Genomic DNA, 14,471 nt, shown 5'->3' with positions numbered 1-14,471 from the left:
CCTAGACTCCAGCTGTCTTAAAACCAAGAGGCTGGTTCCGATCCACTGTTGTTATGCATGTTATGGTAGAAACCCCAATGAAGATCAGGCCCTCATTGTTCCGGGCGCTGCCCAGACCCCGACCGAGATCAGGGCCCCCGTGTGTCAGGCGCTGCACAGACCCCAACCGAGATCAGGGCCCCCGTGTGTCAGGCGCTGCCCAGACCCCGACCGAGATCAGGGCCCCATTGTGCCGGGCGCTGCCCAGACCCCGACTGAGATCAGGGCCCTGGTGTTCAGGGCGCTGCCCAGACCCGACTGAGATCAGGGCCCTGGTGTTCAGGGCGCTGCCCAGACCCCGATCGAGATCAGGGCCCCATTGTGCCGGGCGCTGCCCAGACCCCGACCGAGATCAGGGCCCCGTTGTGCCGGGCGCTGCCCAGACCCCGACTGAGATCAGGGCCCTGGTGTTCAGGGCGCTGCCCAGACCCCGATCGAGATCAGGGCCCCGTTGTGCCAGGAGCTGCAGACACAGAGTCAGAGGCAGCCCCTGCTCAGAAGAGCTCACAGTCTGAATAGACACAGGAAGATCCATTATCCCCATTTTACAGATGGGAAAACTGAGGCACAGAGGTGCCTTGACTCAGCCGAGGTCATCCTGAGGCAGGGTAGTGAAGCCAAATCTCCCCCAGCCCCACACCTTAACCACAGGCCCCTCTTTCCTCTTGACCACATGCCATGCTCCCTAGACTGCTCTGAGCAAAGGGAGAGTCTCGAGAAATCTTCCCAAGGAGGAGACCCCATCAGGACCCTCTCGTGACTGAGATCCCTGCTCCCCTCTCCCGCTAGCACCGGCTCGTTTTAGCTGGGGGAAGAGCCAATTAGTTTCCTTTCCTGGTTTCCAAATGATTTTTCATCTCTATAATTAATGGGCTAGTCAGCGCTGAACTATGTGGCAGGAAAATTGCTAGTTAGGGGGATGGGGGTAATTTTCTCGATATGATAATGAAGGTTGCTTTCCTTCTTCTTTCCACCCTGCTTTTAAATAATGAATCCAGCATTCAGGGTGTGGGGTGGGTGGCAATGACCTGGGAGGTCGGGATCCCTGCTTTCAGCTCACAGGCCGGGGGGCAGAAAAAGGGTCTGATTAGCTCTACTGGTGCCAGGCTGCTCCCTGCTTGGGTCGTCAACAAGCCTGGAACCGCAAAAGCACCACCAGCATCATGAGCTAACAGACAGGTGCCTCCACCCAGCTGCGGCAGTAGGTTTTTGTCCTGTTGTGCCAAGTGGCCACGAGAGGGGACTGAAGATTGACACTGGACGAATGCCCGTCCCCTTGGTGGCTGCAATGGGCAGAGAACTCAGAGCTGCCCGTGGACGATACGCACCAGCCCAAGGGCAGAAATGGGGAGTTCAAAGGTTGCCCAGATACCCTTAACTCTGCCCTTCCTCTGCACTGTCCTCATCCAGCTGGGAACCTAATGCCCGGAACCCCTGGGAACTACAAACCCCAGGCTGCAACAGGGCTGAAACTGACAGGATGAGACAGAGAGATTCCCCCTCCATCCATAAAAGGAGGCACCAGGGGCCAGTAGCCTGGGACGCAGGACACCTGGGTTCTGTCTCCACCTCTGACCCGCTAGGTACCTTGGGAAATTCATTTCCCCTCTCTGTGCTTCAGTTTCACCTTCCACCACTTGTCTCTGGGGCAGGGGCTGTGCAGGGCCTGGCACAACATGGACCCTGATCTCGGTCGGGGTCCGTGCAGCGCCTGGCACAACGGGGCCTTGATCTCAGCTGGGGTCTGTGCAGCGCCTGGCACAACGGGACCCTGATCTCGGTCGGGGTCCGTGCAGCGCCTGGCACAACAGGGCCCAGATCTCAGCTGGGGTCTGTGCAGCGCCTGGCACAACGGGGCCCTGATCTCAGCTGGGGTCTGTGCAGCGCCTGGCACAATGGGGCCCTGATCTCAGCTGGGGTCTCTAGATGTTACCATAACACACCTAATTAATGTCCTGGGAAGTCAAGAGGGGGGAAAGTCTCCTTTGCTCCTAGAAACTCTGATGAAGTGGGGAACAACCCTGCAGATCTGTCCGGTTCCTTTCTAGCTCCTGATTCAGCGACAGGGCCCGGAACCCGCCCTGCAGGAGAGCAAACCTGTGCCCAGGGGCCCTGCCAGGCCCATGGCAGGGCCCCGGGGCTGTGATACAGGACAGCGTGGGCCCGCGAGCCATGCCCTGGGGATGGGGCGTGACTGGATTGCGAATGGCTGCCCACACCATGCGGGCAGCGCTGGACTCAGACCCACCATTGTCAGCACCCCACTGCACAGACCCTGACTGAGATCAGGGCCCCCATTGTGTCGGGCGCTGCACAGACCCCGACCGAGATCAGGGCCCCATCGTGCCGGGCGCTGCACAGACCCTGATTGAGATCAGGGCCCAGTTGTGCCTGGAGCTGCATAGACTCCAACCAAGATCAGGGCCCCGTTGTGCTGGAGGTGAATGAAGTTGAGTGGGTCGTGGTGGTGGGAGGAGCCAGGACTCCTGGGTTCTGTCCCCAGCTCTGGGAGGGGAGTGGTGTTTAGTGGTTAGACCGGGGGGGGGGGGCTGGGGATCAGAACTCCTAGGTTCCCTCGCAAGCTGCGCCTTGCTGCATGACCTTGGGCAAGTCACTTCCTCGTCCCGTGCCTCAGTTTCCCTCCCTGTGCGACAGCACTGACTCTGAGCTCACAAGCATTGGCTCAGTCCTGTCCGAGAAGCACTTTGGGGCCCTCTGATGGGCCACGTGCAGCTAATTAACCATCGATAATACGCACAGCCCCCAGGCTGGCTTCTGCAGGGACTCCCCTCGCTAAGCGTTGGTCAATTTTTATAGTCCTGCTTCACAGGCTTCCCTGCCACTCAATGACCCTGGAGTCTTAAAGGGCCGGTGTCAGGCAGAGGCCCAGCTGAATGGTGGCGGGGGTCTGGGGGGACACCAGGAGCTGTGCGTGCTGGAGGCTGCGTTTATGTTTGCCCCTGGCCTTAGCTTAACCCCTCCGACCACGGAGACAACACAGGCGCAAAGCAGCGCAGGCCGTGGCTGTGAGGCGTAGTGGGCGGGGATGCTCGGGCATGAAACCTGGGGTTTACTCCTGGCTTGGCTGCTGCCTGCCTGGGCGACCTTGGGCAAACCCCTCCCCTCTCTGTGCCTCAGTTTCTCCACCTACCCTAGGTCTGTTCAGGCTGGCAGCTCTTTGAGGCCGGGACTCTCTCGCTCACCTGGCACCCCACTCTTGGCTGGCACCCCCCTAATACACCTAATATTAAGATCTAGGCCCTGAACGCCAACCAGCACTCCCAGCGGGGTTCTACTACTTCAGCTAAAGGGGGAACTCTCTTCACTGGCAGCAGTAGTAGGCTATTATCCTCTTATGTGAACCTCCTGGGTTCTCCCCTGGCTTGGGGGAGGGGGGTTCTAGTGGTTGGGGGCAGGGCTGAGAGTCAGGACGTCTGGGTTCTATCCCCAGCTCTGGGAGGGAAGTGAGATCTAATGGTTAGAGCAGGGGCGGGATGGGAATCAGGACTCCTGGGTTTGTCCTCAGCTGTACCTCCTCGCATGGCTTTGGGACAACACACCAGCAGCCAAGAGGAAGCGGGAATGAAGCTGCGACAATCACAGCTGGCAGGTGAAAAATCCCAAGTGCAGAACCGGGATTCGAACCTTCAATCTTCTGGTCCCCGAGCAGGTGCATCGTCCTCTAGGGAGCGGCACTCCCAGGGCTCTTGCCCCACAACCCTCACCCCTAGAGGGAGCTGCTGCACGCAGCCCAAGGCCACTTCTGTGCCCCGGTACGAGCGGCCAAATCCAGCACGGTGCCCGGGTCGGGGGCTGGGTTTCCTTGGGCTGAAATTCGATTAGGGCATTTTCCAAACTCTCACAGCCCTTGTGGACTCTGGCCAAATTAAACGGGGACCGTGCTTCCCGGCCCGGCACCAGCCAATTATCTCCCTAATCAAGTCTGCGCTGGGTTATCATCTCAATTAGCCACTGCCTTGGACAGGAGCTGGGCTGCGAGACGGGCAATGCCATGGCTGGAGGGAGGGGGCGGGAGGGGTGTGTGGAGGAACCACAGAGGGGCAGGGGGGACGGGACAGGGGACGGGGGGGGAGGGTGACTGAATTAGGAGCGGTGAGAGATGATGGAAGATGGCAGAGGGACAAGAATTATCTCAGCCATTTCTCTAGTGCTGCTCATCTCAACCGCTGGACACACATAGCGGGGAGCTCACCCTGGCCTGCTCCCCTAGCTCCCCTGTAGTCAATGGGCTGGATCCCCAATGGGTGTAAAGCGGTGTCACTCTGCTGGAGTCGACGGGGCCAGATCCCCAGCTATGGGCCAGCTCCCAGGGCCTCTACTTCTGGGGTGACTCAGTGTCACAATCGGAATGATCTGAAGGTCACTGGTGTCAGCAGCTGCCTGAGTCTGCAGAGAGCCTCAACCAGTTGCTGGGAGAAAGGCGACAGCCCCAGCCACCGTGGAGACAACATACAGGGTGAGATGGGCCCCTTGCTCTGCTCCATGGGGCTGTGGAGGGGGAGGCAGGAAAGACAGTGGGCTAAAGCATCTTGCCAGGGCCATGTGCTCAGAAAAAGAGGAGGGAGGGTCTCATGGTGCTAGGCTGGGACTCAGGAGGTCTGGGTTCAGTTCCTGGGTCTGCCATTGACTCACTGGGTGACTTTGGACCAGAGGCTTCACCGCTCTGTGCCTCAGTTTCTCCACCTACAAAAGGGAGATAATCCTCCCTTTGTTTAAACTGGAAACTCTTTGGGTCAGGGAGGGACAGTCTCTCATTGCATGTCTGGGCAGCGCCCGGCCCAGCGGGGCCCCCGATCTCGGGCTCCGGGCAGTGCCCGGCCCAGCGGGGCCCCCGATCTCAGCTGGAACCTAAGTGCTGCAGAAATCTAAACAACACCCCAATGGTCTGCCAGCGGCAGGTTCCGAGGGGGTGGCCTGGGGGGCTGACAGGGGTAGGAGCTCAGAACGGCTCTGTTTCATCCCAAGTCAAGGGGTCCAGCTCCCCAGCTGAGGTCCCTGGGCATCGCTCCGTTGGAGTCAATGGGGCAGATCCCTTGCTGGGGTGAATTGCTGGATCCTGCTCTCTGAAGGGGCCCCTAGTGTCCGAGAGATCCAATCCCGAGCTGGGATCCACCTTGTCCCGGCCACGGGCGTGATCAGGGAAGCTGAGCAGGGAGAGTGAGGGACCGGAGGGCAGCAGATTATGGGCACCAGAGGAGAGATGGGGGGGCCCTAACAGCAAATGTGGGGTGAAGTTTCTCATTTCCCTCTCTCTCTGCTGTAACCTTGCTCCACCCCCCCCCCAGCGTAGACAATACCCCCCGCCCCAACAGAACAGCATACAGAGCACTCGAGGGCTTAAAACCAGCCTCAAGGTGGGAGCAGGCCCAGCACCTTCTCCCCAGTGGGATGGGGTGAGACGGGGAACAGGGCAGGGTTCATCCTTGGGGTTAATCCAACAGGATCCATGTGGTTTTGTTGGGCAAATCTTTGGGGGATAGATCGATAGATAGATAGAGGGGTGGGTGGGGATAGATAGATCGATAGATAGATAGAGGGGTGGATGGGGATAGATAGATAGATAGAGGGGTGGATGGGGATAGATAGACAGATAGATAGGTAGATAGGGAGGTGCATGGGGGTGGATGGGTGGATGGATTGATGTGGGGATGGGTGGACACAGAAATAGATGGAGGTATAACAGGGTGGGTGGGTACTAGGGTAACCAGATGTCCCAGTTTTATAGGGACAGTCCCGCTATGTGGGACTTTGTCCCATATAGGTGCCTATTCCCCCCCCCGCCCCTGATCCCGATTTTTCACACTTGCTGTCTGGCCACCCTAGCTGGGTACAGCAATAGGTGATGGTATATGGGGATGGATAGATACAGAGGTGGGGTGGGTGGATGGAGGGGTGGGTGGGTGGACAGACAAATACAGAGTGGGGGTGGGACGGGGATGGATGGGCGAATAGATACAGAGATCAAGGGGTGGGGGGGAATGCGGGGGACAGATACAGAGACGGGGTGGGGGATGGGTTGGGCGGATAGATACAGAGATCAAGGGGTGTGGGGGGGATGGGTGGACAGAGATGGGGTGGGGGATGGGTGGGTGGACAGATACAGAGATGGGGTGGGGGATGGGTGGATGGACGGAGACGGGGTGGTGTGGGGGATGGGTGGGCAGATAGATACAGAGATCAAGGGGTGTGTTGGGGGTGGATGGACAGAGATGGGGTGGGGTGAGGGATGGGTGGGCGGATAGATACAGAGATCGAGGGGTGTGGGGGGGGATGGGGGAATGGACGGAGACAGGGTGGGGTGGGGGACGGGTGGGTGGACAGATACAGAGATGGGGTGGGTGGTGGATGGACGGAGATGGGGTGGGGTGGGGGATGGGTAGGCGGATAGATACAGAGATCAAGGGGTGTGGGATGGGTGGGTGGATAGATACAGAGATCGAGGGGGGTACAGTGGCATTGGAACAATCTGTATAGTGGGGGTGCCGAGAGCCATTGAACCAAACTGTAAACCCTGTATGTGATGGAAAGCACTTCAAGCCAGGGGGCACTGCCCCCCCCCACCCCCCTAGCTCCAGCCTCCTCCCCTGCCCAGGGGTGGGGGAGCGAGCGAGCCGATAACATGGCGATGGGGAGATCCGTGGAGAGGCAGAGCCCAGCAATTCTCTCCCATCCCTAATTTCTGTCTCTCTCCCGCTGTCTGATGCTCCCTCCCCCGCCCCCGGCGCCCCACCCCGATGTGATTCCACACTGGTCAGCCACCCCCCAAAATCATCTGCCCGGCAGGGGCGGGGAGCTGGCCCCGGAGGCGCGTGTGCATCAGCCGATGGGGTGGCCGTAATGCATTCAGCACTACTGCAGGAGGCCCCCTGGGAAATATCCCCCCCACCTCCCCGTCCGCCGGAGCTGGGCGCCAGGCAGGTACTGTGGCTCCAGAAACCAACGGCAGACGCCCCCGCTCCGTCGCCGGCTAAATAATAACCATGAAAAGAAGGGCGGAGCGGATCGGCCCCCCCGGGTTCCGGAATTGGGGCTAAAATCGCCACCTCTGCCAACCACACCCCAAAATCGCCTCCCTCCTGGCCCTGTCTGTCTGCAGAATCACCCCTGGATGGCAAGCACTGGCCCGGGGGGGGGGGGGGGGGGTATAGAAAAGCATTGAACGTCTCCCCCGGAAATGAAGACTCGAGGTATTGGGGGCCGGGGGTTGGTAACCAGCTGGGATCCCTCCGCTCCGGGGTGCTAACTGCCTTCTCTGACTTGGCATGACACCCCCCCCCCACCCCCGCATAGGGCATCGGGGCTGGCTTCCCAGGGCAGATGCTTCAGGACAGGGGGAGATGGCGGCTGAGATGAGGCCGTGGGCTCTCAGCTCCTGGGGTTTTTTTCTTTCTGCAATGTCTGTTTTGGGCGTTCCCGGGGGTGGGGGTGGATTTACTACAACAGGTCGTGGGCGCAGGGCGCAGGCTCTGGCCGGAGGACAGCCCCCGGCCTGGGCAGATGCAGCATGAAAAGCAGAAGGGCGGATGCTCATACCCAGGCGGCTCCCATTGCGTGACGGCTGATTGACACCAGCTGGGGGTCTGGCCCACTTGTCTGCTGCACCAAAGCCTGCCCCACGGGAACCCCTTTCCCCACACCTCAGACCGTACAGGTCTAGGTTGGATTTTAGGAAACACTGTTTCACTAGGAGGGTGGTGAAGCACTGGAACGGGTTCCCTAGGGAGGTGTGGAATCTCCTTCCTTAGAGGTTTTTAAGGCCCGGCTTGGGATGATTTAGTCGGGGTTGGCCCTGCTTGGAGCAGGGGATTGGACTTGATGACCTCCTGAGGTCCCCTCCAACCCTAATCTTCTGTGAGTCTATGGGTTGTAATGAAAACACCCAGTGCATTTTATAACGGGGTGAAATTCTCAAGGCCTCGGCAAACCCAAGTCCTAGATTTCCAGGTTCAGGGAGACTGTTCTGATCAGCCAGTCTGACCTCTTGACCTCTTCCAGGCCAGAGACACTACCCAAGTTCTCCTGCGTTGAGCCCAGGAACTTGGAGGGGAGACGCCTGTGGAACTCATTGCCACCAGAACCCCCTGTTCCAAGAAGAACTGGACAATTATACAGAATAGGAGACTTTCCCGTGGAACAATAACAAGGATTAAAACAGACCCAAGACGCAGGGCAGGGATCTATAGCCTTGAGCCAAACGCTACTTACTGTTTGGGGAAATATTCCTTGGGGGCAGGCGGTCCTAGAATTACCCTACTAGGGGTCTCCTTATGGCCACCGTTGCAGACGGGATACCGGGCTAGATGGGCCCCTGATCTAAAACAAGATGGTGATTCCTGCATGTGAACTGGCACCAGACAAGCAAGCTTCCTTTCCCTTGCGCAATTAACCCACTGGGCACTGGAGCGCTGCCCCTACCCCAGCTCCCACTGGAAATTCAGCCCCTAAATCTCCCTGCAGGGAGGGAGGTGGTGATGTTTGCCCAGCTCTGAGTGCCGCCTTATACGGCTCCGTGGGCTGCGCTGCAGGCGTCCGGCATTGAACACAGCCCTGTCGAGATGCCCGAGCTAAACGGGGGAGTTGCCCTTCACTGCAGCAGTACTAAGGCTTTTATCCTCTGCTTCATTTACACTTCACCACCGTAGCTGGAATTATTATTACTGCGGCAGCTCCTAGAGAGACCAAGATCAGGGCCCCTGTTGTGCTGGGTGCTGCCCAGACACAGAGTGAAAGACAGGCCCTGCCCCAAAGAGCTCACAGTCCCTGAGGGGAAACTGAGGCATGGAGCAGGGATGTGATTGGTAGGAGGCGGCAGCAGGGCACACACACAGCCTACTTTAACCCACAGGAGCGGGGGTGTATTTTCACCTCCCACCCCAGCCCCAGAACAGTTCCCAAGAGGAGGAGCCAATCTTAGCCCCGCCCATGAAAGCAAGACCCTGTTACTTTAGGACCTGACAGGGGTGCAGTGTAACCCTCCATGGCTGAGTCCAGACTGGGATTTAGGGGAGCCCCCTAGTGGCAACACCAGGCAACACCAGGCAGCACAGGCTGGGCAGCCAGAGGGGACCGCAGGGTCCTGAGTGATTGATCCAGCCGTGCCCTGGCTATGTCACTCGTGGGAGCAGGAGGCTTTGGTACCTCAGGCTGTGCAGCGGACCCCTGCTTGTGGTACCAAGGGAAAGTGACCCGGCGGGGGAGCGGGGAGTCCTATGGCTGCCACAGGGCACCTGGCACGGGGGGTCCCAGCTCCACTCGCAGGCAGTGCCGGGTGGGGATTAGCAGAGATTGGCACTCACAGCTGAATCACATGATGTAGGGAGAGTCCTAAAGACTGAGGGGCTGGGCGGCATCTGTGAAGGGGAAGGAAGTTCGGGGGGGGGGTGTATTCAAAGGGTGTGTGGGGTGCGGCAGGCATGCGTCAGTCGCATTCCCTTCCTCTGCTTTTCCTGGGGGAAGTGCAGCCCTTTGGTTGGCAGCCACGTGATTTTGCTGGTCTGGCCTCGGAAGAGCCAGGAATAGAACCCAGGAGTCCTGGGCCCCAGCTCTAACCACTAGACACCACTGCCTTCCCAGAGCTGGGGACGGAACCCAGGAGTCCCCATGCCTCACTTCTCTAGCCGCTAGACACCACTGCCTTCGGCACCCCCACTCTTCTGCCAGTTTGGGGCTGCCCACCCATTGCACCCCCTGCTGGTTACTGACTGCAGGAGTCCTGGCTGCCAGCCTCCCCCTGTTCTAACCCCCAGACCACAGGGCAGGGAGCAGAGAACCCAGGAGTCCTGGCTCTCTGGAGCTGGGGATCCAGAACTAGCAGGGGCAGTGCTTGGGGACCAGTCTATCCAGACACCTCCCTACTCAAAGTCTAAGATAAAACAGGCCTCCACTCCCTCCCTGGTTCTGTGGAACCCAACTCAGTTTGATCCAGATCCTGGTTCCTATGAACTCTCCTCTACCCCCCAAACCAGTGGGACTGATCCAGATGTGGTGGAGGGGGGCTTTGTAAGGTCAGAGCCTCCTCCTCCCTCCCCCAAACAGCTCTGCCAGGCCAGATGGGAGGGACTTTCCCACAGGGGTGGGGTGGTGCTCAGTGAGTTATACCTCCTGGGGAGAGGCTCCAGTTACCCCTCCCCCCAAGGTCCCCAGTCAGCAAGGAGGTCCTTGTGACCCACTCTGAGGGCATGAGGGGCAACCCAGCCCACAGGGAGCCCCCTCCCTGCCCCACATGCCAAAAGCCTTGGTGGGAGGGGGTGGGGGAGGAAGACCCCAGGCAAGGAGTCAGGACTTGTGGGTTCACAGCCTGGCTCTGCTACTGACTCCCTGCATGACCTTGGGCCAGTCCCTGCAGCTAGCTCTGTGCCTCGGTTTCCGCATCTGTAAAATGGGAACAAGTGTCTGTCCTCTCCCCATCTGTACAGACTGGGAGCTTTTCAGGGCAGGGACTGGCGCAATGGGGTCAGCCATCCCCGACCTCAGCGGGCACCTTGAGACACAGCAATAACCTGCCTCTGAAGCAACGAGCAAATTACTGTGTGTTGCCTTAATATTCACTGCCCAGCTTGGGGAGGGGGTTGTTTTGTGCATTCTGGGGGGTGTCAAGCTGGAGTTTGGCCCAGCAGCCCCTCCCCTGCACAATTTGCCTGTGGGGGCAGAAAGCAAATTGCCAGAGCTGGACAGCTTGGGGGGGAGGGGTGTCGTGACACGAGGGGGGGCTGACCAGGGACCAGGACCGTGGGACAAAATTCAGCATCTCTCTCCCAAAGGAACCTCTCCCTAGCAGCGAACTGGGCTCCAGGGTCCCAGCCCTGCTGCCTGGTTAATATTCCAGAGGCATCTGGCCCCCACCCCCGGCCACCACCCCGGGGGCGGGAGAAGCCAGGGGATATTTTTAAGGCTTTTGTGTGTGTGAGGGGGGGGAGCCAGAGAGACCAATGCATGGCACTGGGAAGCTCCCCCCTTCCCCAACAGTGTGCCTATCTTGGGGCATTGGTCCCCTCCAATGGGGGGTACGGTGGGGGAGCCCCCCATGTACCACCTCCCCAGCAGATGGCAGGGGGCCAACTCCCCCAACCAGCTCCCTCCTGCAACATCCCACGCCCTCCTTCTGCTCGTTGGGGTGCGTGTGTGTGTGTGGGGAGATCTCCAGGAACCCCCACGATGACCCCCTCATCCTCAATTTCCTCCCCCCGAAGCAATTACTCCCACCCCATCCGCCAGCAAATCGCCATTTTATTATGAAAAGCTAGGGCGAATTTGATTTTGGGTGGGAAGGAGGGGGGGCGTTTGCAATTGGGGGAGGGGGGGTTGAGATCCTAGATGGGGGCGAAATCCAGGAAATGCCATTAACCTGGGGCGGGGGTGGGAGTGAGGGAACCGGGAGGCTGAGCGTAGTAACAGGGTTTTCTGTCCACTCATCCATCTCTCCCTCCCTCCTTCTAGCCATCCTCGCTCTGGGGCTAAGCCCCCCCGAGAGCGTCTGGTCCCACCCCCACCCCCGCTTTGGGGTGTGGGGGGAGCAGCTATGTACCCTGTTTCTTCCCCCCCCCCCAATCGAGGGTGGGTAAAGGTCAGCAGAGGCGGCCCAGCGGGGTGCACTAGATCCACGGACCCAGCCAGAGATGCGGGGACCCTCTCCCCCAAAACCCAAACGGGCTTTAAAGGAGCCACCCCGGGCTCGGTCCCCCCCCCCCACCATCGGCGGAATTTTTGGACTCGATCCTTTAAAAAAACCCAACACACACAGCCACGGCTGCAGAGATCCCCCCCGTACGCCACCCCCACCCACGTCGGACGCGCCACCGATCTCAGGGCCAAGGCTGAGTGTGTGTGGGGGGGTACACCGGGGGGGGGTTGTGGGGGGGTGGGCAAAGGAGGTGATATAATTGCGGGTGCAGTGGGGGAGGAGGGGCTCCGATCTCTCTGTATTAACCGCCTCCTCGCTTTGTTTACTTCTCTCTGGGCCGGATCCTGCTGTATTCCGACGTCAATCCGGATTGAGACATGCCAAGGGGGCCGAATCCTTCCCCGGGCTGACACGACTCTTCCCCGCACCATGGAGTCCCTTCCCCATTTACTGGGCGTGGGGGAAGGGGAAGACAGCAGAACCTACCCCTCCCCCCCGTGTAAGGGGAGCAGGATCGGGTCCCTCCCCCGCGCCAAAAGGTGAGGCCGCCCCGGTTCCAGCCACACAGGCCGGTCGGGGGATAAAGGGGCGCCCCACCCCATTTTAAGGGGGTGGCCAATTCAACGCCCCCCCAATCAGGATTGGCCCCAGGGTTGGGTGCTGGGCACAGCTCTTCCGCACCCTACGGCTGGCAACAGCCCCCACCCCTCCCTTATTAGCCATTCCGCCCGCATCCTACCATCTTGGAAGGGTACATATGAACAAAGTGTGTCCCCTCTCCCCCGGATAAAGCCCGTTACATAAAGACACGTACTGGGGGGGAGGGGGCTGCCCCAATCTCCTGTCCGAGCTGTTCTGCATCTATATCTATTCCTGCCCCCCCCCTCCCTCCATCTCCCCGCAGCGAGAGGGGATCGAGAGTCACCCAGAGCTGGAAGAATTATTCCCGCCCTCCCCCTCCAGAGATTACGGTACTCAGGGGTAATTCCCCCCCACACACACACACACCAGAAAATACTGCAGTAAGAGCGGATCGCGGGGTGCCGGGCAGGTGGCTTTGTCTGCTGCACCCACCGATCAGACGCAGGGGCGCCCCCCTCCCCGCTACCAATTCTCCCGAGGAAAGGGGGGGGGCGGATTTGGATGCATCCCTTCCTGTGAGCATCGCTGCTAGGAAGCGTGTGTCCCCCCCGCCTTCCCTCTCCCGGGGACTGGCGCAAAACGATCCCTGTCTGGGAAAACAGGAGGAGGGAAAAAACACCAAACAGATGACAGCCCCCCCCCCATTCCAGCTTGGGGGGGGAGGGTATCTGAGCAATGGGGGGGTCCATATTTCCAGAGATCTGATCGCTCTGCCATTCCCATCGCCCCAACCCTCCCTCTCCCCCTTTTCCTGCCCCCCCCGCTCACCTCTCCCCCCCGGCCCCCTCCCCATCTCCCTGCAGCTTAGCACAGAACCCAAAGCGAGAGAGGGTCAATGGATCGGTTATTTACCGGGGGGGGGCTGTCAGATCTACCCCCCCATACACACACACCAGTCGAGAAACAATCAAGCCAGTGACTTACCTTTAGCGATCCAGCCTCACTTCTCCTTCCAGCGGGCTGCTCCATTCAGCTAGTCCAATTCCACTCCGGCTCGAGACATTTCGCTTTCCTTGCCCCCCCTCGCCCTCCCTCCCCCCCCCCAAGGTGTTACGAAATCGGAGCGAGCGAGCGATGGGGATCGGTGGGCAGCGTCTGCCGAGCTAGGGCTGGATTCGGGGGTCGGCTCCAAGCTGGCGCGGATCGCTCCGGATCCTCTGCCCTGCAGTGTGCCGGGGCGGGGGTGTCCTCGGGTGGCTCGTTTTCCTCCCCGCTGGATGCTGCTCCGAAAGGATCCCCTCCCCCGCACACAAACACAGCAGAGGAAGGGGGAGAAAAATCGTCCAAGCCGGCCCTCCCCCCCTCCGAATAACCCCGAGCCCCCCCCGTCCAAAAAAAAAAAAAACCACCCCGGCTCTCAGGAAGTCTCCGCCGGGCGCCCAGCCCGCTCCAGCGCGGCCGGGGGGTGTCTCTGGCTAGATCCACGCGTGACAGGCAGTCCGGGCATACTGGGGAGCCAGCGTGCAAGCGAGATCAGCGCCGCCAGCCCTGCCCGCGCACACGCGGGGCGGGGTGGGGGGGACCCCGCAATTCCACGGAGCAGGGGGGAGGTTCGGGGGCGTTTCTCTTCCTCCGGGGGTCGCCGTCTCCGGGACCTCGCAGCCGGGCAGCCCCGCTGGGCTCCGCCACCGTCGCTCCCCCCCGCAGCGCCGGGAGGGGGGGCGCAGGGCAGCTCCCCGCTCTTCCGCCCCTTCGGCAGCCCCGCGATCGGTGCCTCTCCGCCGCCGGCACCCCGGGGTGAGGCTGGGAGGCAGGGTCCCGGGCTGCAGGGACGGGAGGCTGGCCGGGAGGTCACGCCTGCTCCGCCCCAGGCAGCAGCCGCCAGCCGGGCGCGGGCGTACGGTGGGGTGCGAGCGCCCCTCTGCCTCCCCCTCCGTCCTTCGGCCAGGCGGCTGCGGAGCGCCCCGCGGCACGGCACGGCACGGTCCGGGCACCGGGCAGCAATGGGGCGCCAGGGGCTTCATTCAGCGCTGGGGCTCAGCGAGACGGGAGGGAGGAAAAGCCGGAGTGGAGTTTGGGGAAGGTGGGAGGGGGGGAGGGGCACACCTGGGGGGAGGGAAAAACCGGGGTGGATTCGGGGGGGGGAAGGAGGAAAGGGGCACACCTGGGGGGAGGGGAATAGCTGGGGTGGATTGGGGAGGGGATGGAA

The 14,471-nt window shown here is 60.7% G+C and overlaps 1 protein-coding gene across 1 annotated transcript in view; it reads right to left on the bottom strand.

The window, feature by feature from the left end:
* Window positions 1-13,634, bottom strand: part of ADGRL1 (adhesion G protein-coupled receptor L1) — a 90,333-nt gene extending 76,699 nt beyond the window's left edge. The window contains exon 1 of the mRNA XM_075121706.1: window positions 13,247-13,634. The gene's annotated coding sequence lies outside the window, so the exon portion shown is untranslated. The remainder of the gene's footprint in view (window positions 1-13,246) is intronic.
* Between the last annotated feature and the right edge of the window lie 837 nt (window positions 13,635-14,471).

Source organism: Caretta caretta, chromosome 20 (assembly GCF_965140235.1).
Source record: "Caretta caretta isolate rCarCar2 chromosome 20, rCarCar1.hap1, whole genome shotgun sequence".
Lineage (NCBI taxonomy): Eukaryota > Metazoa > Chordata > Testudines > Cheloniidae > Caretta > Caretta caretta.
Note: the sequence above shows the minus strand (reverse complement) of the source record. Positions and strands in the feature narration are given on the sequence as shown.